General features: G+C 38.6%; 3 pseudogenes; all 3 read left to right on the top strand.

The window, feature by feature from the left end:
* Positions 1–534: 534 nt before the first annotated feature.
* Positions 535–2569, top strand: LOC149165767 (phosphoserine aminotransferase 1, chloroplastic-like; annotated as a pseudogene).
* Positions 2570–3401: 832 nt separating this feature from the next.
* On the top strand, positions 3402–4419 carry LOC149165768 (phosphoserine aminotransferase 1, chloroplastic-like; annotated as a pseudogene).
* Positions 4420–4439: 20 nt separating this feature from the next.
* LOC149165769 (phosphoserine aminotransferase 1, chloroplastic pseudogene) lies at positions 4440–5577 on the top strand (annotated as a pseudogene).
* The last annotated feature ends 17905 nt before the right edge of the window (positions 5578–23482 follow it).

Genomic DNA, 23482 nt, shown 5'->3' on the forward strand with positions numbered 1-23482 from the left:
AAGGGTGGGCTTCTACTGGTACTCTATATAGAAATGCAAAGAGTTTGGGTTACATGTCAGTTGCACACTATCTGATCCTTTCTTAGAAGTCTTCGGCAAAAGCAGAGAGTGCAGGAGTTGTCTCTGATAACCTTCTTTTAAAGGATAAAGATGACGTTTTACCCAATGGTGCAAGAAGATCTCGGACATTTACCTCTGCTTCCGAGAGAACAACAAAATGCGATATTCCTGTGGAAGTGTGAATGGAAGAAAACAATTCATCGTCCAATGACACAAGAAGATTTCTTTCGTTTACTTCTGCTTCCATTAGAACTACAGTATCCAATAGTTCCACGGAGATGACAAATGAAAAAAACAATTCATAACGCTGAGAACAAGTCTTTGTACAACACCCCACCCTGCTTTACAATCTATAAGTATGCCTTGATCTTTGAGGATCTCCTTACATGGGGGATTAAGCGAAAAAGAGAAGAAAAATGTTTAGAATGTTAAGATTTTCCATGATGCGATCGATGTGAGTAATGGGTTCTAACAATGCCTAGTGGAAGAATCATTCAGGTATCTGATGAAAGTGCCATTTACACTTGAGAAGTCTGAGCTTGAGAGTGATTTTATGAAATAGGACTCTGCCTACAAATGTTATAAAAAAAGCAAGCTCAGGAGGAGCTCTACAACTAGAGGGGCTTGGGGACGAGCATAATGGAGATGAACCACATAGGTAAGGAGTTCACTTTTGTTATACAAAAGGCTAAGTCTGATCTACGTGATCTTCTTAGCATTCCTGCAAATTATGAGATCGTTTTCCTTCAGGGTGGGGCTTCAACACAATTTTCTTGTCTTTCGTTAAAACTTGTGTAGTGTAGAAGATGCAACAGATTATATTGTGACGCTGAGAACAAGTCTTTGTACACACACCACCTTGCTTTATAATCTATAAGTGTGGTTTGGTCTTTGAGGATCTCCTTACACGGGGGATTAAGCGAAATAGAGAAGAAAAATGTTTAGAAGGTTAAGATTCTCCATGATGCGATCGATGTGAGTAATGGGTTATATCGTTGCCCAGTGGAAGTAATGAGGTCTTTGATGAAAGTGCCATTCACATTCGAGAAAGTCTGAGCTTGAGAGTAATTTTATCAAATAGGACTCTGCCTACAAATGTTATAAAAAAATCAAGCTCAGGCAGAGCTCTAGGACTGGAGGGGCTTCGGGATGAGCATAATGGAGATGAACCACATAGGTAAGGAGTTCACTTTTGTTATACAATAGGCTAAGTCTGTTGTGCGTGAGTTTCTTTGCATTCCTGCAAACTATGAGATCCTTTTCCTTTAGGGCAGGGCTTCAACACAATTTTCTTGTTTGTCGTTAAACTTGTGTAGTGCAGAAGATACAACAAATTATATTGTGACTAGATCATGGGGTGACAAGGTCTTCAGAGAAGGTCAAATTTTTTGCTAAGGCCAATCTGGCTTGGTCCGGAAACGGTACAAAGTATACGAGAATATCTTCTGAGGAAGAAATCTAATTAAACCAAAATACAAAATACTTGCATATTTGTGTCAATGATACCATTCATGTTGTTGAGTTTGAGAACTACCCTACACCCAAAGGGGAGACTACCTTTCTGATTGTTGATATGTCCTCCAACTTTTGTTCCAAGCTTGTGGATGCCTCTAAATATGGGGTCATCTATGCTAGAGCTTAAAAAAAAGAGGGATGTTCATTCGTCAGCTTCAACAGGGAAACAAAACTGAGATTTATAAAGAAGAGCATGAGAAACTTTTACGGTCATGCGAGACTGAATGGGTTCTTTTCCAAGATGGGTATGCGCCTGATGGAAACAGGATTTTTGACTGTGTTCCGAGAAAGATATGTCATCAGTGCAGAGAGAAGAAACTTGAGGTATCCACACATTGCAGCAAATACAGCTTACGTCAAGGCCAATTTTGTGGGGATTGCTTATATATGGAGAAAACATTCTGGAGGTTTTAAAAAAATCTGAATGGGTTCGTCTGGCTTGTCGGGATATTTGGAACAAAAGTTAGAGGACATGTCAGCAACCAAAAAGGTAGTGTCCCCTTTGGGCATAGGGTAGTTCTTAAAATCAGCACCATAAATGGTCTCATTGGCATAAATATTGTAGTGTCCCCTTTAGGCATAGGGCAGTTCTTAAAATCAACACCATGAATGGTCTCATTGGCATAAATATACAATAGATTATATTTTGACTAGATCATGGGGTGACAAGGTCTTCGGAAAAAGTCAAAGTTTTTGCAAGGCCAATCTGGCTTGGTCTGGAAAGGCTACAAAGTATACGAGAATATCCTCTCAGGAGGAAATCCAGTTAAACCAAAATATAAAATACTTGCATATTTGTGCCAATGATACCATTCATGTTGTTGTGTTTGAGAACTACCCTACCCCGAAAGGGGAGACTACCATTCTGGTTGTTGACATGTCCTCCAACATTTGTTCCAAGCCTATGGGTGCCTCTAAACTTGGGGTCATCTATGCTGGAGCTCAAAAAAAGAGGGAGGTCCATTCGTTCGCTTCAACAGGGAAACAAACCTGAGATTTACAAAGAAGAGCATGAGAAACTTTTACGGTCATGCGAAACTGAATGGGTTCTTTTCCAAGCTGGGTATGGGCCTAATGGCAATAGGATTTATGAATGTGTTCGGGAAAAGACATGTCATCATTGCAGACAGAAGACACTTGGGCTACGGACACATTGCAGAAAATGCAACTTACGTCAAGGCCAGTTTTGTGGGGATTGCTTATGTATGAGATATGGAGAAAACATTCTGGAGGTTTAAAAGAAATATGAATGGGTTTGTCTGGCTTGGCGGGATATTTGCAACTATGACTTCTGTAGACTAAAGAAAGGATGGGCTCCTACTGGTACTCTATATAGAAATGCAAAGAGTTTGGGTTACATGTCAGTTGCACACTATCTGATCCTTTCTTAGAAGTCTTCGGCAAAAGCAGAGAGTGCAGGAATTGTCTCTGATAACTGCCTTTCAAAAGATAAAGATGACGTTTTACCCATTGGTGCAAGAAGATCTCTGACATTTACCTCTGCTTCTGAGAGAACAACAATATGCAATAGTTCTGTGGAAGTGACAACGGAAGGAAACAATTCATCGTCCAAGGACACAAGAATATTTCTTTCGTTTACTTCCGCTTCCATTAGAGCTACAGAATCCAATAGTTCCACGGAGATGACAAAGGAAAAAAACAATTCATTACGCTGAGAACAAGTCTTTGTACAACACCCCACCTTGCTTTACAATCTACAAGTGTGGTTTGGTCTTTGAGGATCTCCTTACATGGGGGATTAAGCGAAAAAGAGAAGAAAAATGTTTAAAAGGTGAAGATTCTCCATGATCTGATCGATGTGAGTAATGGGTTCTATCAATGCCCAGTGGAAGAATCATTCAGGTATCTGATGAAAGTGCCATTTACACTCGAGAAGTCTGAGCTCGAGAGTGATTTTATGAAATAGGACTCTGCCTACAAATGCTATAAAAAAAGCAAGCTCAGGAAGAGAGCTCTACAACTGGAGGAGCTTGGGGATGAGCATAACGGAGATGAACCACAAAGGTAAGGAGTTCACTTTTGTTATACAAAAGGCTAAGTCTGATCTACGTGATCTTCTTAGAATTCCTGCAAATTATGAGATCCTTCAGGGTGGGGCTTCAACACAATTTTCTTGTTTGTCGTTAAAATTGTGTAGTGTAGAAGATGCAACAGATTATATTGTGACTGGATCATAGGGTGACAAGGTCTTCATAGAAGGTCAAAGGTTTTTCAAGGCTAATCTGGCTTGGTCTGGAAAGGCTGCAAAGTATACGAAAATATCCTGTAAGGAGGAAATCCAGTTAAACCAAAATACAAAATATTTGCATATTTGTGCCCATGATACCATTCATGTTGTTGAGTTTGAGAACTACCCTACGCCCATAGGGGAGACTACCTTTCTGGTTGTAGGCATGTCCTCCAACTTTTGTTGCAAGCCTGTGGATGCCTCTAAATTCAGGGTCATCTATGCTGGAGCTCAAAAAAATGTAGGGCCAGCAGTGGTAATCCTTGTTATAATCATAAATGACCTTATTGGAAATGCTCGATAGAGCACCCCCCTCATGTTGGATTACAAAATTCATGTTGAGAACAAGCCTTTGTACAACACCCCGCCTTGCTTTATAATCTATGTGTGGCTTGGTCTTTGGGGATCTCCTTGCACAAGGGGGATTGTGCGAAATAGAGAAGAAAAAATGTTCAGAAGGCTAAGATTCTCTATGATGTGATCGATGTGAGTAATGGGTTCTATCGTTGCCCATGGAAAAATCTGTTTGGTCTCTGATAAATGTGCCATTTACACTCGAGAAGTCTGAGCTTGAGAGTGATTTTATCAAAGAGGACTCTTCCTGCAAATGTTATAAAAAAAGGCTCAGGCAGAGCTCTACAACTGGAGGGGTTCAGGGATGAACATAATGGAGATAAGCCATAGTGGTAAGTTGTAAGGAGTTCACTTCTATTATACAAAAGGTTGAGTCTGATCTACGTAATCTTCTTAGCATTCCTGCAAATTATGAGGTCCTTTTCCTTCAGGGTGGGGCTTCAACAAAGTTTTCTTGCTTGTCGTCAAACTTGTGTTGTAGTGTAGAAGATACAACAAATTATATTGTGATTGGATCATGGGGTGACAAGGCCTTTAGAGAAGGTCAAAGGTTTTGCAAGCCCAATCTGACTTAGTCTGGAAAGGCTACGGAGTATACAAAATACTCTCTAAGGAGGAAATCTAGTTAAACCCAAATGCAAAATACTTACATATTTGTGCCAATGAGACCATTCATGGTGTTAGAGTTTAAGAATGCCAATGAGACCATTCATGATGTTGAGTTTAAGAACTACCATCCGGTCAAAGGGGACACTACCTTTTTGGCTAACACGTCCTCCAACATTTGTTCCAAGCCTGTGGATGTCTCTAAATTTTTGCTCATCTATGTTGGAGCTTGGAAAAACCTAGGGCCAGCAGGGGTAACCATTATTATAATCAGAAATTACCTTGTTGGAAATGCTCAACAGAGCAACCCCCTCATGTTGGATTACAAAATCCACACTAAGAACAAGTCTTTGTACAACAACCCACCTTGCTTTTACAATCTCTGTGTGTGGCTTGGTGTTCGAGGATCACCTTGCACAGGGGCGTTTGAGCAAAATAAAGAAGAAAAACGTTCAGAAGGCTAAGATTCTCTATGATGTGATCGCTGCGAGCAATGGGTTCTATCATTGCCCAATGGAAATGTCAGTCGGGTCTCTGATGAATGTTCCATTTACACTCGAGAAGTCTGAGCTCGAGAGTGATCTTATCAAATGGGCAACAAGCGAGGGCATGTTGCAGAGGAAGCGACATCTATGTGTGGGAGGAATGAGGGCTTCAATTTATAATGCAATGCCATTGGAAAGTGTGGAGAAACTCGTATCATTTATGAAGGTCTTCCAGGCTAACCATTAATTGAGTCTGACAGAATTCGTGGTCTCAAATCTGCAAGGCTATTTATCGATCTGCTCTTTTATAATTAGTTAGTCTGAATATTTTTTCATGCAATGCATATATTGAGTGTATCTTAATAGTTAGTTTGAGTTTTATTAGTCTAAGTTGTAGAGTTGAGGATCTAAGAATCTCAAGAAGATTTTGGGGTGGAGAAAGTCCAGTTGATGAATTTAGGAATTGTAGTAGAGTTGAGGATCTAAGAATCTCAAGAAGATTTTGGGGTGGAGAAAGACCAGTAGATGAATTTAGGAATTGTAGTACTACTAGATCTTTTAAGGCAATATTTGAAGAATCTTCTATGTCTACCTGCTAATAATTTTAGTTAATTGATTTGTTAATGCTGCTCTGGCCCACTTTATATCCTATTAGGGATTCTCGATGAAATATTATTTTGCTAGTTTCATCTAGAATCTAGAGCATTGAATGTAATAACCATGTAGTTGTCCTATTACATGTTGGAAAGAAGAAGCCATGATATCTTGTCTCTAATATGATCTATAGAGTGCTTATATCAATTTCTCTTACATATTGAATACTACATTTCTTCTAGTTAGTGAGGTGTTATATTACAGAGTTTTAACTTTTTCAATTCTGCATTTCTAAAAGTGAGTTACTTTTTATAGATTCAATCTATTACCACTATTTTTTTTCACGATTTGGTTCTACGATATGCCCGCAAACAGTGTAAAAGAGATCACATTCAATTGAGGCTGACTCATGAGTGGGAAAAGCAGTACTTTTGTGGAATCAAAAATATTTTTATCATTTGAATAATTAGGGATGGTAGTATGAAATAGTTTAAAACAAGTACAACTACCGGAGGGCTCGTTTGATAGTTTAAAACAAGTACAACTATTTGAGGGTTCGTTTGATATGGGAATAGTCTTACGAAAATATAATAAAACATTTTTCTATTTAAAAGTGGTAGTCTAGAACTCTTTTTTAATTGAAATGATTTAAAAAGGGTTGTGAGTGAATTTAATTGAGAGAATTTATCAGTTTGTTTTATATGCGTGAATAATAGTCAAAGTAACTAAGGAAATTATTTACTCATTCTTTTTTGTTGTTATAATTTTTAACTTAATTTGGAGTCTTGAAATATAGTAAAAATGGTACTCATAATTATAATAGGAGTTACAATTACGAAATTATTTAGCCATCCCTTTTTGTTGTTGCAATTTTTAACCTAATGTGAAGTCTTGAAACATGGTAAAAATGATACTCATAATTACAATGGGAGTTACCATATCTGAATTACTATTTATATTCAATCACAAGTAAAGATTCAAGGCAACAATACCATAAACTAAATCAATTTCGTGGGCACATTGGAGTGGATTCCAAAATTGTACATTATTCAAATTGAGTACCAATCCATTCAAAGCATCTACTTAATTGTTGTTACCACATAACCAACCACGCAAATCAGTGTTAACTTGATTCAAGTTGTTACAATATAAATTATGTGTATTCTATGGAAATTACAGTTCATGCATGCATAACAAGAAAATAACTTCATGTATTATGCATTCAAAGCTGAACTAAGAAATTATAAAAGTTTATGACCTTGTAATGAAGCCCATACCCATGGACTTCTTTTTCTCTAAATTTACCTATTAGAACAAGGTTGAGCCTATATTGAGAAAAGTTGTAAAACATTTTACATCTAATCTAAAACATAACTTGCATGATGCAAAATTGTCTATTATATAATAGAACTGCAATGGCACAATAACCAATACCATATTATTGAAAATGAAAACTTCTAAAAATAAAATAAAATTATATATATATATATATATATATAATATTATAATTTAAAATCTAAAAACACTAACTATTAAATTTGTATGATTGTGAAATCAAATTACAATTTTTTTTTTTTAATTTAACAATCCAAACGACAAATCTTTGCATCTTTTTAAAGCCATTACCAATAATAAATTCAATATAAAAATATATAAAATTAGAAAACACATAATTGAAAAAATAATACGTATCAATTTATTTTATATTACTCTATTCCGTATATAAGATAATATAAGTCAACATTTAAAAAAGAACAACTATCCAAAAAACATAATCTGGAATACTCTTGAAATCATGAACCTGGAATACCGTGATGATATTATAAAAGGAGACTCTTGAAATCATGAATTTGGAATACCTTGATGATAATAAAGACCAGATGACTGAGGGCTTATTCTAATCAGAAGTTCCAGAACTTCTTTAAATAAATAAAAGTAAGTATCCCAATGCTCCTGTATCATAAATTCCTGCAGATTTCACTCCTGTATCATAAATTCCAGCAGATTTCACTCCTGGTTGTCTGGCTCATCTGTGGGCAGCTCATAACGGCACAACGGGCAGGTATTTCTGCGATTAAGCCATTCAATGATGCAATGGCTATGATACAGATGGTTACATGGTAGTTGTTTCGCTGCTTCACCAACGGGCATCACGTCTGTACGGATGATGCAAATTGCATTTTCAGTGGTAACTTGATCAACGCAGATTATCTGTGTAACCAAGTTCTCTATTGCGGACTGAGATGCAGGAACAGTGTGTTAATGCCCATCTTCAAATTCATTAATCCACTCATATTCTTCTTCAGAGAACGAATACAACATTCCCTCTTGACTATCACCATCTTCTTCCAATTCAGATTCGTCAATGGAACTCTCCATTGGTGCATCATTGCTAGACACTACACTATGATCATCTTGATCTCCCGGAGGATCATATATCACTTTTTGATCTCCCGGAGGATCATATATGAATATAATGTTAGAAATCTGCAGTTTCTAAATCTTAATGTGACCCGATTAAAACATTAAAGCGTTAAAAGCATTAAAGCATTAAAGCATTAGATCTTAAGGAGAGAAACCGAATTCTGAGAAGAAGACAGAAGATGGCAGCCATTACTTCTTCCGCTGTTAATCAAGGTATGTCATCTTAAACAAAGATCATATTAAGTTTGTCAGTGAAATATTTGGTATTGATAATCTTTGGGCTGTAAGTTAAGATATTTTACATATAAGGCTGTTACTTGTGTAAAATTGCTATCTCAACTCCAACGTTTTGTCCTCCACATCGTGGAGAATACGTTGCCAATCCAGATTATTGCCCAGGATGCTTAGTAACACATTTTGAGATTGAGGCCTATGTGTTACTCTGACATGAAGAAAACGTGAAGTGATTGTCAGTTGTTGCGCAGCATTATCAGAACTGGAGTTAACAATACCTAAAATGGGTTCATGTCCTTCTTCACTGTCAGTGCCGTTGGAACCTTGTCTCGTTTGAGGTTCATGGAAGGCTATGTACTCTGGACTCAGTTCGATCGTTAGCCCATTCACATAATAATAAATCCAGTAAATTACTCCACCGTTTGAAAAACCCATGTGAGCAACATCTTCCAGTTTGGAAAGATCTTCATCCTGTGGAGACAGATTGGGAACTCCAACTCCAATGAAATATCTTAGAAGCTCCACGAACTTCCTTTCATTGTATTCCCTCTCCCTTTGCTGCAATTCACAATGAAAAAACACTTCTCTGCACCGACACTGGCCGCAAGAACAGATGTTCGATGCACATTCAACGCATTCTATTCCATGTATAGACACAATTTGACACCTATTTGACACATGGGATTGCTCCATGTTCAACCAAAATAGCTCCATCCCCTGTTCTTCCAATGTAAGGGAACGAAAAACAAATCAAGGACTATAATTTTATTTTCCTGGTTGAAAATTAGAAATTAAAAAACCCTAATTAAAATGTAATAGATAACCCTCCGTAGTGGGTTTATGATCCAACTATACCGCAGCACAACCAGAATTTTATTTCTTTCATTCATTCAAAATTGACTAATGTAAGTCAAGAAGAGAACTCCCCTGTCAGAAACAGGGCGGTAGGGGGGGCGCGAAAGTTTCTGCCTCTGTGGCACCTGTGACGGTAGAAGGTGGGTTTGTGGTGTGTAAGTGCTCTGCTCAGGGTACATAGGCTTGTGGTGTGTAAGTGCTCTGCTCAGGCAGGGTACATAGTCTGTCCTTTTGAGGGGGTGCGGTGTGTTGTGTAGGCAGGGATGGAATTTGACGGGCATTTTGCCTGTCATAAGGCTTTTTGAACGTATTTGACGGCTGGAATTTGTCCATGCCCGTTTTGAGTGACGTGCCCTGAAGAATTAAAAACGTATTTTTGACGTTTGGAAATTTTCCCAAAACGTTCTTACGCCCGGCCCAAGGTTAGAATTTTTCGCTATTATTGGCTATTCGAATGATGTCGGCGGATAATTGCACATGCAAAGCGTCAGAAACTTTTAAAAATAAAATAAAATAACGTTTATAATAATTTAAATTTTTACGACTTAATATTTAAGTCAGAAAGGTTATCGACATATGTAAATAAGTTATGTTGAAATAGATAGCTAGGCATTATAAATCACAGTGACAACCAATGGCATCGTAACAACCAATCTGAAAAGATCAGAGGAAAATTGCCTTTTCCTATGTACTTGCTGCTGTATGAGGCAAGTAGCTCATTGAATTGTGAATCTTGCCCAAATGTTGGAATCCTTCCCTGGACGATTTCGGGGATCTTGCATGCAATTTCCAAGTTCCAACCGTAGCAAACCCAATGCATTGCGCATTGCCCATTCTTGTTTTCTTTGTACAATCGAGTTCATGATTCACACTCTCTCTCAAGGCATTGCCCATTCAAACTTACGCCTGTCCCCCAGGCTCCAGCTCAAGATTGGCTCCAAGGCCCATTCAAACTTACGCCCGTCGCCCAGCTCAAGATTAGCTCCAAGGAAACTGGGAGGAAATTACAAATTGGTGCTTCAGGTTAGTGATTGATTTTTTATTCTTCAAACACTGTAGGTCTGATTGCTGCTACGTTTTAATTTTTGATTTAATAAATAATTTAGTTTTTTATTTCACAAGAGATTTGTATGTGTAACTGCTCACAACTCTTAACAACACTCTTATCAGTAAGATAGGTATGTAAATATGGAAAGGCATCTGAAAATTTATTAGAACAAATGAGTGTTGATATGGATAGTTTGAAAAATACCTATTCAATTAGATGGAATATGCAACATCGCACGATACAGGCTTACTAATGGAATATGTAATGTAGCCCTGTACATCCATATACTGTGATGGAAAATGTTAGATGAGCTTTCAAGTACATATAAACCAAACTATATCCAAACCTGATACCATTCCACCTATTAATATTTGTTTTTTAATCTAACATTGTAATTGATGTTGGCCTAGAGCCTAGATTCAAAGACCTATTGGGAGGAAAACAGAACTTTTGAACAGCAACAAAAACTACTTTTTCGATTAGTAAATAGACGCAAACATTGGATTTCCTGAACAAGAGAGTGGAGTAATTCCCAGAGCGAACACAATGGGCAATATAGAGAGCTTGTTCAGAAAAAAATTCGTTTCCACAACCATGATGAACACCGTGATCAAGATCTGACCCGTTGATGCGACGCAGGGCTCGTGCGGAGTCTGGCGTGAAAAGAAGCGAGGGATGCTTTGCCAAGAACAACTTGCCCACAAGACTGTAATGGGTATCCACAACAGTATGCGGGCAAGTCATTCTTGGCTGAGTAACACACTCTGCTTCTACATGCAAGACGCTACACAAATTTCTTCACAATTAGCGTAATTACTGGATAAGGGAATGGAGTCTAGACCGACGGAAGAAGGTAATTTATACAGTTAATAAGAACAAATCGGCCAAACGGAATGGACAAATCGAATCACTTGAAATCTAAAGTTTCTGCAAAAAAAATATATTCGATGCGCCGAGTATGCTCCACAGGTTGACGAGCATAAATTTTGCACGTCTCAACTAGTCTATGTATCTCGACTTTCATAGCAGCTCACCGAACTCGGAGTTATGGCATAATACATTGCAATAACTTGAGATTTAAGTGAATGATTTCAGTAGTCGGAAAAACTCGGATCAGCGTTCAAATTCCAATCCTGTCATCGTTCAGTGCGCACTCGGCAAACGATGAGATATATGTTGAAATCCTCATATCATATTCAACATATAACAACTTCCTTAATTTGATATGAGATTCAACATATAACAACTTCCTTAATTTGATATGAGGAAAGAGATGAGATATGAGGATTTCAACATATAACAACTTTCTTAATTTGATATGCCTTTGTCTTTACTTCTTCTTCAAATAAATATTAATACTTCAAATAAATATTAATATAGATATGAGGATTTCAATATATAGCACCTTCCTTAATTTGATTACCCTTGTCTTTACTTTAAATGAGCAAATTTCAAATGTTAACACTTTTTATTGAAACCTCCCTATTGAGTTTTTTCAAATTTTGGTTTTTTTTCCCTACCATAAATATATGAAAACTTTCAACATAATTATTTATTGAATGGTAATTTTTTAATCAAAACTTTATTAGTGAAGGGTTAATTTATTACGAGAACATCATTCTTGAAGGGCAAAATTTTTAATATAACGTTTCTTGACGGGAAGCATAAGGACCCAAAACGTCAAAAAAAAATTGTATGACGAGTAAAGAGAAAACCAAATTCCAACCCTGTGTGTAGGTGTGTTGCTGCGGGTTCAGCTCCAGCATTAGAGAGGACGAATTGCTAAATCTACTGGCTCACCGATTGTTAGAGGGAATTAGAGGCATAACAGGAATTCCGATAGGGCATCAACAAATAATAGGCTAGGAAATTAATATTATAAGAATGGTAAATAAAAAAGCCCAGGAATTCATATTATAAGAATGGAAAACAAAAAAGGCACAAGGAACCACAACCAATAAGGCATATGAGCTAATGGAAATCATTTTTCTAAGTAAAAAAGTGGGGAAGCCTTAAGGCGTAGCTCATTGGCTTATGTGTCAGAAGAGCAGTTTTGGATCCATCAAAGGGCTGTCAGCCCTTAGTGTGGTAGAGTTAGTGTGGTAGAGTTGAGTGGGTAAACTATAATGAGCTCAAATGGAAACTGATACATTAACAAACGTTCTATCTATTTATTTATCTATCTATCCCCAATACATACAAGGATGAGTTTGGCTTATTTACAAAAAAAACTAAAAAAAAAGAGCTTCACTGAAAAATAAAATAAAAAAATGAGGTTGTTATGAGCTCAAATAGAAACATTAACCAACATTATATCTACCAATCCTTAATTGGTCGTATTAACAAACATTGTATCTAGCTATCCCCAATACAACATTCTATCTAGCTATTCCCAATACAAATAGAGGCTTGAGACTTTAGCAACAAATGCATGGAAGTAGATAGGACCATAACCCATTACAGGAAGCATAACCCATTACAGGAAGGAAGCATTAAGACTATAACCCAAACCCCACTGTATTTGTACAAATTTGTTAAATGTACCCGATTATTGTTTTAAAAAAATGTATACAAATTTGATGATTCCATACCTGTATACTTCAAATAATATTTGATCACAGATTGCAGAATAATTTTCCCCTTAGAAAAAATAACTCTCCTCTTGGTTAATCTGTAGAAATTCAAAGACGCTCTTACTCTTGATATACTTGTTTTCTCTAAATGAGCACAACTTCAGTATATGCTCTTACTCTTGATATACTTGTTTTCTCTAAATAAGCACAGCTTCAGTATACGCTCTTACTCTTGATATACTTGTTTTCTCTAAATGAGCACAGCTTCAGTATAATACCAATATCGGATGACACGATTTCTACCTTTATAAATATCCCAAAACCTAACCACTTAACGCGCCTTAACTATGTTTGAATCTAGATATTTAGGTATATTTATATATTTAATAATTTTTTAACTGACTGACTATTAATGTATATTAGTTTTGGTTATAATTTATTTTCTAATATATATTTATAATTATAAATGGACCATTTACCTTTGTTCTAATAAGAATCTCACGAACCAAGGTTACTTTTTAATTAAATAATGGTTATAACCCTAATCCGGTCCTAACTAATCCAGTCAAATCGAGCCATTGTCAATATAGTCGTTTTATAGCCGTTGGAGTTTCTACTCTATCTATTTAACATGCAAAGCCTGATCTGCTCATTCAACTTGTCGTGACGATAAACCACACTAGTTGGTTCGAAACGCGTTGACAAATGAAATATCTTGTGATTTACGCCGAAAAATCTCTCATAAAGTTAATATGGATCACAGAACCCTCAATTCAATGATTTCTACCTTTATAAATATCCCAAAACCTAACCACTTATTGTGCCTTAATTAATGAAGTCACGTGAACTCTGTGGTGCACTCCATGGGAGTTAATTTACTATCCACGATCTACGGGAAGTTATCCATGGTATTATCTCATGGATAACATAAATACTGAGGGGAAAATGTAAATTAAAAAGTAAATGGGTGAAATATGGTTCATGTAAATTTGATATGAAGTTAATATATTTAACGTATTTAAATTTGGAGTTGTCTTTAGTGCAATTTTTTGGACTTTTCGGTGCCGAAATTTGACAGAAAAAATTTGAGGTGAAATCTTGATTTTTGTTATTTAAACTAGTTTTTTTACTGTATATATTTGAGGTGAAATCTTGATTTTTGTTATTTAAACTCGTTTTTTTACTGTATATATGTATTTAGCACCCTAAAAAAACCTTAGGGCACTTCAAATTGTAGGGGTTGTCCATCAAACTTGTGATTTCAATAAACTCCTACTATATTTTAGAAAAACTAGACCGAAAAACCCATCGGAAAAGCTTCCAAAAAGTCTCACTAAAGACAACTCGTTTAAATTTGATAATGAATTAATGCTAATTAATCTTTTTCCCATAGTTTTTCCTTTCCACTTAAATCTGGTGTATTGTTGATAACTTTTATCATTTAATTTATTTTATTTTAAGTTTATCTTTTAATACCATACAAGTCACCAATAGATATGCCCAAAACCACCTCTATTGACCTAACAACCCTAACTGTTTCACCAAAGCAAATTTACCTAATATTAACATATCCCAATACTTAACCACTTAGTGGGTAGAGTTCCAATAAAATATTGATTATTGAAATCATATTACATGGATTGTATATTTATAAATATCACAAAACCCAACCACTTATTTGTCCTTCAATAATGAAATTACATCAACTACCCATGACCATTATTTAACGATATCCCAAAATTGAACCACTTAGTTTCCCTTCATGAATGAGGCTACATCAATTACCTGGTGAATATTATTCACACACTCTAAATATGTAGTGGAACTTATTAGTCTCTGTCAACAGGGATTTGACTACTATTAATCCTTAGTTTCCCTTCATGAATGAGGCTACATCAATGACCTAGTGAACATTATTCACACACTCTAAATATGTAGTGGAACTTATTAGTCTCTGTCAACGATAGGGATTTGACTACTATTAATTTGTCTTTGAATTAGAGAAGCTATAATGTTTAAACTTGACAATAAATTATATATCTTTTTATGTAATGAAAATAATTATTTTTTAAAATATTTTATTAGAAAATAAGTTTTAGATCTTATTTAAACTTCCACTTAAATTTATTAATTATCATTTATGGTTAAGACAAACTAATAGCTAATTCGCTGGTAAATCAAAGTTAATGGAGTCGTTTCATCCATTGTTGTTGTGAAATCAAAGTGCTCCTTGATCTATGTAGAATATATATTGATAGAAGATGATTATTATTAAATTCATATTTGTGGATGTGGGATTGAGTTGTCTACATTGTATTCTTGTAGTGAAATGTAGATGCACACCATCAAACTTTCAAAGTCTAGCGATAATTAGAATCTTCTTAAAGTTTGGTTTCAGTTGGTCTATTAAACTCTACCACTATTGTTCGAATGAATTAAGTTATCTAAAAGATAGTGATTTATCATTATCCCTAAGTACCACAAGCCTAGAACATGACATCACATGCTTTCTGCATTCAATTTTATTAGAATTTGCATTCTTCTTCCCAACAAAGGTAGATTCAGAAGAGTTAATCCTCTATGCCCATGATTTCCCACCCCAGCACTAAACATGCCTCCAACATCAACATGCCTCTTTTCAACCTTCCTCCTAATCTCCTCTCCAACAAATTACCACCTAATTCCTACCCAATTTGGCATCCTAGTCATCTTACTTATTGATCAAACTTTATTTAACTTAGGTATCTTGAAATTGCTTCTACTTCTATAGTTATCAATTCTATATATTTTTTCCCATTCGTACTAATCAAACTATTTGCAATGAGGTGAGTACATTTCATTTCTATTATCTCAATGGAGTATGATTCAAATATATATGAATCTCATAGCCAAATAAATATCTTGTTTAAGAAATTATTAAATGAAAATTACTATTTTAATCACTCATAAACATCTTGATTTCTTGTCCACTCTTAGAATTGTTGCTTTTAGTATAAAGTCTCTTGTCCTGCAAGTGACTGCATTTTTCTCTTTCATACTAATACATTTAACTATAGTGATAACAATTTTCTCTTTCATACTAATTACATTTAACTATAGTGATAGCCTTTTTCTCTTTCACACTGATTACATTTAACTATAGTGATAGCCTTTGAAACTAAGTGAGCATATTATCATTTCCATTTACTAGACAAATACATAGTATAATGACAGATAACTCTTTCTAGTGTTTGGAAATATTTGTTCATCTTGAATTTTCTTTCTATATAAAATCTTCTCTTATAACCCTAGCATTTTACCCTTTCCATGGGTATCTTAAAATTTTTTTTTTTTTTTGTAAGTAAGCTTTGATATTAACAAAAAACAAAATATAGTACAAAACTTCTGCTGAAGCAGATTACTGGCCGTTAAGCTGCAAACCTTACCCCATGATACCCGAAGAGAACAGATTGACTGATGACTAGAAAAGACATAATAACAGTAAACTGAGAACAGGCACACCACGCAGGGCGGCGATTAACAAGAGTGGACAACAGACAAAGACAGAGGAAACCTGGACAGAAGACATAATAACCCGCTGAGAGGAGGAAAGCAGGGGTGGCAAGCCTCGAGGCAAAAGAAGGCCGTTGAGGACGAGGGGCCTGGTGGACTGCAAAGTCAGAGGCGCTTGAACATTTCCATGACCGGATTAGATCTTGACATGTAGATCTGCCCTGGCTTGGGCGAGTTGCCCTGCTGGTCTCCTGACGGTTCACCCTTCTGCATGTCGGAGGGCTTGTTGTCTTGCCCAATGGTTTGTTTTAGAAGCTTGATCAGCACAGTGAGTTTCTTATCCATGGTATCGACTTGTTGGTGAATCACGCTTAATTTGAATTCGTTGCTTTCCACCACCGCCATGTGGTCATGCGACATAGTTTCTGCAAATTGCTTAAGCTTACGTAGCTGCTCTATGTGCTCACCTTGGACGTCCATAGCTTTGGCGAGGAGGGTCTTCATGTGCCAACTTTCCGCTTGAGTTCTTACGAACTGAGTGGCCCTAGTGCTGGGAGTTCCAGGGTCCTGGAGCCAGTCGACTTCTTTCCCGATTTGCTGATCAGAAAGCTTGCTTTCCTCGTCCTGGCAGTGGCTTCTAAGTCAATGATTTTGCGCTTGTTCTGTTGCGAGGTTCGCCTCTCAAACATCTCTCTTGCTTGCTGCAGATCATTGTTGGCGGATTTGTTGCGGCTGCTCTCCCCAGCCATGGTGTTACTATCTTGCCTAGCTTTATCTCGAGCACTGTGTGCAGAGTGAGGAAGAATGGTTTTGCTGCACACTGAGACGATGTTTATCGTTTGGCAATTGAGAGTGGTTAAATAACAAAATTCGAGGAGATTTCCGGTGTGTGATCGATTAACTTTGTGCAACTTGCACGTCAGATCACCATAATTGCTGCGTGATGGAGTTTTGGTTGGGTTGTGGAATAATTGAATCCGTCTACGGTCACCGCGCCCTGCTTGCTCCAAATTGTGCCAAGTGTCCCTTTCCCTTATAATGTTTCGGCGGCTCATATCACCACAGATTGTGACCCTGCACAAATCTTTGTCACCTGCTTCTGTCATGGTTGCCCTCATCCTGTGTGTCCTTCGCATCCTGCTGGAAATTAAAGGAACGCGCCTAGTCAGCCTGTTCATGCAATTATGGCATTGGGCTATTCGACCCTCCGGTCGGACTCCTCTGCCGTCACCATATCTAATCGTGAGAGTTGGATGCATTTTCCCCTTAATTGCTGGTTGTCAACCTGCTGCCAACAGCTGTCCCATATTTCGTTGGGGTGTTCAATCCCATGATTTGCCAAGTGGTCAGCAACCGCATTGGCATTTCGCCTTACCGCCTAAAAGATGAGGCCTTTCATTGCTCCTATCAGCTTGGCGATGTTGTCTGTGACCTTGGAAAATTGCCAGTGTTTTGTGACTCTATTGGCTGGCGTTCCTCCATGGATTTTCCTGGCCACATTAATGGCTACCTCTGAATCTCCCTCAATTACTACTTTGCTTGTTTGGTTAATTTGAAGTATTCTTAGCCCTTTTTCCAGAGTTGCAAATTCCATCTCATTATTTGTGCCTTCCCCAAGAGCTTTGTTGTAGACGTAAAGTATTTCTCCTTCATGGTTTCGGATGATTCCTCCAATGCCTGCTTGGTCGGGATTGCCTCTCGAGGCCCCGTCAAAGTTTAGCTTTAAAAACCCTTCCGGCGGACGCTTCCAGCCCTTCGGCTCCGTGTTTAGGTTTTTCTGCTGCCCAATAGATCCCAGTTGTTGTTCGTTGAGCAGGTTGAAGGCATTCAAAATTCGCTGGTCCTCGGCTGAAGGATGGTTATCAGGGCCTGCCTTGCATTTTACCAAGATTAATTGGCTCATGTTTTGGATTAAGGTGCTTTGCAGGTACTCTATATTTCTGTGCTCATTTTGAAAGATTCTGCGATTTCTTTCTTTCCATAAGGTCCAAGTTATGAAGCCTGGTAGAATTTTCCATATGTTGTTGATTGTTATGTTGTTGGAGTACTTTCTAGGCCAATTCGTGATGGTATTTTGAATGGATTCCCTATCTCTATTTGTTTGCTGCAATATAGTTTCCATCCCTTGCCATAGGTGATCGGCCCATTCACAGGTATTGAAAATATGGTTCATGGTTTCTTCTGCTTGATTGCACATAGGGCATATGGAGGGGCCTTCAAAACCTTTTTTGCGCAGGTTCTCCCATGTGAGAGTTTTTCTTCTCATGAGGAGCCATAAAAAGGTTTTTATTTTAGGCCAGAACATGGCATCCCAAACCTTGCTGCACCATTGTATCGCCTCCATTTGCTCCAAAAGTTCTAGCTGTTCTCTGGCCTCTTTGAGAGTGAAGTTACCGCTCCCTTTCATACCCAATCTCAGTATGTCGCTTTCTGCGGTCTTTCTGATAGTGCGATTGTTTATGCATTTCAGGAGGTCCTTTGTGTTGTTGTTTTCTTCAATTGGGTTCTCAGCATCCTGGAGAGCCCATTCTCTCCATTCCTGGTCGCGGCTGTTAGGATTCCAGTAGTGGTGGACTGTAAATTTTCCCCTGTTCTGGCATTCTCTTTTGAACTCTTCTAGCTCTGGTTTTTCCAGCTTTGGGAGCTGCTGCCATGCGTCTTCCCAGAAGAGGGTCGTTTCCCCATTGCGGATCTCCCAGAAGCTGTGGTCCTGAACTAAGTTGCGGTTTCTCCTAGCTAAGTTCCATATTGGAGAACCCTCCGGTGTTCCCTGTATCCTGATTAGGTCCTGATCGTTGTAGTTAGGAGTGTATTTCTCCTTCCAGTGTCTAACCCAAGGTAGGTTGGTTTCCTTCAGCCAGTGCCACCACAACTTGGCTCCACATGTCATATTGATGGTGTGGGGGTCAATTAAGCTTAAACCACCTGCTGCTTTCGAGGTGCATAGCTTGTTCCAGGCTACCAGTGCCCATTTCCTTTTTTCCGCATTGCCACTCCATAGAAAGGATCTTTGAATGTTTCTAATTTTCTGCAGGATACCGCTAGGGGCCGGCATGATGGATAGCAAATATTGCGGGATGGCCTGCAGTATTGCTTTGGTGAGGACAAGTCTCCCAGCAAAGTTAAGAGCCCTGTGAGTCCAATGCTTGCATTTTTTCTCCAGTTTCGCTAAGATGTTTTCCCAGTGAATTTTTTGCCAAGGCTTAGTAGTGAGAGGGGCTCCCAGATACTTAGATGGTAGAGTGCCTTTTCGGAAGCCAAGAATGCTGGAGAGATGGTTCTGGATGGCAGGATGAGTGTTAAAGAAGAAGATAGTTGATTTAGCATGGTTAATCTCCATGCCTGAAGCTTTGCTAAAGAGATGAAGAATGTTTTTGAAGGCCATAGCTTCTTTGACAGTTGGAGTGCCATGCAACATTGTGTCATCGACAAACTGCTAGTGCGTTGTAGCAGGAATGGAGGGGAAGGGGTGTAAGCCTTTAAGCTTCCTTTCCTCTCTTGCTTTGCGAATGAGCCTGCTGAGCCCTTCCATGAGGATTACAAATAGGAAGGGGGAGAGAGGGTCTCCTTGTCGAATGCCTCGGGAGGGGGAGAAAGGAGCAGAAGGGGAGCCATTCACCAGAATGGAAAAATTGGTAGATTTGATCAGAGCAAGGATCCATTTGGTCCATTGCTTGTCAAAGCCAAAGGCATTTAGAGTGGCCTCCAAGTAATTCCAGTTGACCTTGTCGAATGCTTTGGAGAGATCTAGCTGCATCAGCATGCCTGGAAGTTTCCTTGTCTGCGGGGTGTGAACCATCTCCTGTGCTAAAAGGATGTTGTCTAGAATTTGCCTGCCTTCCACGTAACCTGACTGCTCTTCTGAGATTAAGTCAGGTAGAATAGGCTTAAGTCTGTTGGCTATGACTTTAGAAATGATTTTATATAGCACATTGCAGAGAGCTATAGGTCGAAACTTATTAGGGGAATTGGCTTCTTCTTCCTTAGGGATTAGTGCGATGAAAGTGGAATTCAGGGATTTGAGAATAGAGCGTGAATGTCTGGAGTCTTCGACAACTTCCCATACCTCTGTTTTGATAGTTGGCCAGCAAGCTTTGTAGAAGTTGATTGTAAAGCCATCAGGCCCCGGTGCCTTATCATTTGGCATACTTTTGACCGCGTCTTCCACCTCCTCCATTGAGACCTTTCTTAACAGAGCAGAGTTTTGCTCAGAGGTTATGATGCTGGGTATAGCTTGAGTGAGTTCCTCTATGGCCTCGGATCTTTCTTCCTGCGTTTCCTGAGCTATATGCTTGAAGTGCCTGGTGAGCAGCGTTGATATGTCCTTGTGGTTTTGAAGATTTTCCCCTGCTTCATTTTTTAGCCTGAGGATTTTGTTTGCCCCCCTGTAGTCCAGCGTCGATCTGTGAAAAAACTTTGTATTTTGTTCTCCCTCCTTCAGCCATTGGATCCTTGATTTTTGTTTCCATAAAGTTTCTTCCTGTTGGCAGCGGAGTTGCCATTGCTGCAACAGAACCTTCTCCTGTTCTTTTGAGTCTTCTCTATAGTTCCCGGAAGCCCATTCTTTGTGAATTAGATTGAACTTACCTTCAATGATGTTCTTTTCCTGGAAGATGTTTCCAAACTCTGCTGTATTCCACTCTTTAATTCTGTTTTTGATGTGTTTTAGTTTGCTTTGGAGCTTGAACATTTTGGTTCCTCTTAGATCTAATGGTTCACACCACCATTCCTTTAGCAGGTTTGTAAAGTCGGGATGAGTTAACCAGAACTTTTCAAATCTGAAGGGCTTGTTTCTAGGGGTGCATAGGATGGCTGCTTCCAAAGCTATAGGCCAGTGATCTGATCCTCCACTGGGAAGGATGTCAGAGTCCACTGTTGTTCCTTCGAGTAAGATACTTTCCGAGATCAGAAATCTATCCAGACGGGAGGCAATCCTATTGTCTCCTCCTCTTCTGTTGTTCCAAGTGTAGGAACCATTTTTGGGGAGAATGTCTACTAGCTTGGCAGCTTCTATGAAATCAACAAAGAGTTCTGTATCTTTGTTAAGCTCTCTGAGACCTCCTTTCTTCTCCAGTAGAGAGGTAATCATGTTAAAATCTCCCCCCATGATGATCTTAGAGGTTGGGTATCTTAACTTTAAATTCATAAGAGAATTAAGAAAAGAAAATTTGTCATCTAATCTTTGCGGTCCATAGGCATTTATGCATAGGTAGGTTTCAGAGTTACCTGTTATTTGAACTTCTGTGGCAATAAACAATTGTGCAGCCTCCATTGAGATACTGTTTATTGCTCGGGTGTCCCAAAGGGTAGCTATGCCTCCTTCCCATCCTTGACTGGCTACATCTATATATTTGATAGGTTTGCCTAGCCTTTTGCTGATGTTCTCCATTTGGTTAGTGGCGCATTTGGTCTCCTGTATGAACATAATATCTGGCTTTTCTTGTTGGAACTTTCTCTTGAGAAGTCTTTGCTTAGCTTGGCTATTGAGCCCTCTTGCATTCCATGAAATGACTTTCATTGATAACTAAAAACTTATTGGTAGGACGGGAAGGCGTGAAGAGCCTTCATTTTTCCAGAGTTGATCATTAGAATCCCCAGATCGTGCAACACCTCCCCACTGGTTCTTCTGCCTCTTCTTTTATTTTGCTTCCGGCCTGTTGGGTTAAGAGATATGCTCTTTGACTGATTACCTGTGCCTTTTGCAATTCCTAATCTTCTGTTTTGCCTATCTAGTTCCGCTTTTTGTCTTGCGATGAAGAGATCACTGATCTTCCTGATTTCTTCTTCCGGAATGTTGTCCAGCCCTTGGGTTTTCCAGTTTTTTTCCATGGCTGGGAGGTTGACTCCTTCCTTTTCCAGGACTGCATTGAGCTCTAAATCCTCACTACCTCCGTCGCTGGTTATCATATCAGTGTCTTCATCATGTTCGTCTTCGAACTCTTGCATTTGAACTTCTATTCTGAGTATATTTTCCTCCCCGTCCTTAGTTGTGTGTTCTGGATTGTTTTTTGGTGCTTCAATAAGTTTTGTTTCCCTATTAGTGCCTTCTGAATCTGTATCAGTTTCTAGAATGCTGAAGGTGTTACTGATGATGCCAGGTCCTGTCTCTGCTCTGTATATTCTTTTTCTGTTAGCTCTCTGTCTTATTTTTGGCTTTGTGAAGGCCTCGTTACTCTTTGCTGCTTGCTCTTCTTTGTGTTCGTCCCCTGTTCTGTTTAGAGGGCACTCTCTAACAAGGTGTCCATGTTCATGACACTATCTGCAATGGAAGGGGATTTGTTCGTAGTCGATGGCTTGATAGTAATCCTCATCTCTGAATTCCAACCACAGACCTTCATGCAGGGCTCCTGAGACGTCCATCTCGACAAAAATCCGTGCGCAGGAAGTATATCTTCGTTGCACCATTGCTTCTGAAGCTTTAATGAAGGTTCCAAGCCAGTCTCCTATCTGCTTAAGCGTTGCCAGTCCCCAGTAGTCTATAGGGAGGGAGAATAGGCGGATCCACACTGGAACCTGTGTGAATGTCTCTTTTTCAGGTACAAAGTTTGCCTTCCAGGGTCTCATGTAGAGTCCAGCTGAGGCAAAGAAGTAAGGTCCACCATCGAAGACTCTATCCTTGTCTTCCAAGTTTGTAAAGACAACAGTAAAGAAGCCTTTTGCTCCAAGGTGGAGTTTAACATCACCTTTTGGTTTCCAGTGTTGTTTGATCCATTGGCAGAGTGTGCGTTCTGTTGGCCACAGTCCCATAAATTTGCAAATAATTGCATGTTCCATCATGTGGTCTCTATAGGCCTGAATGTCCGGATCTGAGAAGACCACTCGAAGGGTTTCCTTTTTCTTTGGTTTGCATGCTCCTTGGGTTGCCTGTTTGGAGCCGGGGTTAGCAGTCTTTGCTTGCTCCTCTTCCTCTTGTGAGTGCTGCTCTATTCCATTTTCTTTTTCGCCTTCTGTTTGGGTTATTATTGGTGCTGTGTTTCTTTGTTCTGCTTCTAGT

This window comes from Pinus tabuliformis, chromosome 5_1 (assembly GCF_031772625.1).
Source record: "Pinus tabuliformis cultivar Carrire ecotype Pingquan chromosome 5_1, CPIR1, whole genome shotgun sequence".
NCBI classification, from domain to species: Eukaryota; Viridiplantae; Streptophyta; class Pinopsida; order Pinales; family Pinaceae; genus Pinus; species Pinus tabuliformis.